Raw genomic sequence first — 819 nt, forward strand, 5'->3', positions numbered from 1 at the left:
TATTATTATTGTTATTGTTATTATTGTTATTATTTTTATTGTTATTATTATTGTTGTTGTTGTTGTTGTTGTTGTTGTTGTTGTTGTTGTTGTTTATAATTTGTACAATTAACCTCCATGTAGTTCGACCCCGGTCTTGCCGGGTTATTTATTACTTCGACACTCCTGCATTTGGGAGAAGACATTAATCTTTTAGTCGTGTCATGTGTGAATATATTATAATAAAAAAAAGGTCATATATATGTGTGTTTTTTTTTTAATGTATGTTTTGTAAATGTTAAAAATCAAAAAGAAAAATGAGTTTAATGTTTTAATTTGTATATAGTCAAGTGTCTTAAGGACAAATAAAATCATGTTGTATTTCCCATGAAAATGTAAGAACATGTTTCTACATATATTTTTGGGATTTAATAACTGATTTATTAAAGCCTTAAAAATTTGACTAATGTTTTAATTTTTTAAATCACATCAAATCATGAATCAGTTTACCTTAGGTAGGACATGTTAAGGGTGGTAATACCTTCCCTACTTATAACCAGTCTATTACCTTCAAATCTCTAACAACAACCAGTACACTTAGGTTTTCTAATAACCTTTAATTAAATACTAAATGACGACTCTCAAATCAAACAAATAATGAAAAATTGTCATTGATGCCATGCTGAGATGTGCAATAGCATGGCTATTCCACTAGGGACAATGTTATTTTCGACATTATTGGATCAAGCTTTATGTTTTCAATTTATTTAAGTTTTTTGAGTTTTGCCTTATTTTATTTTTGCTTCATCCATACATTGCATAAAATTATTTCATGCATAA

Source organism: Populus euphratica, unplaced genomic scaffold (assembly GCF_000495115.2).
Source record: "Populus euphratica unplaced genomic scaffold, PopEup_1.0 scaffold9.1, whole genome shotgun sequence".
In the NCBI taxonomy this organism is placed as follows: Eukaryota; Viridiplantae; Streptophyta; class Magnoliopsida; order Malpighiales; family Salicaceae; genus Populus; species Populus euphratica.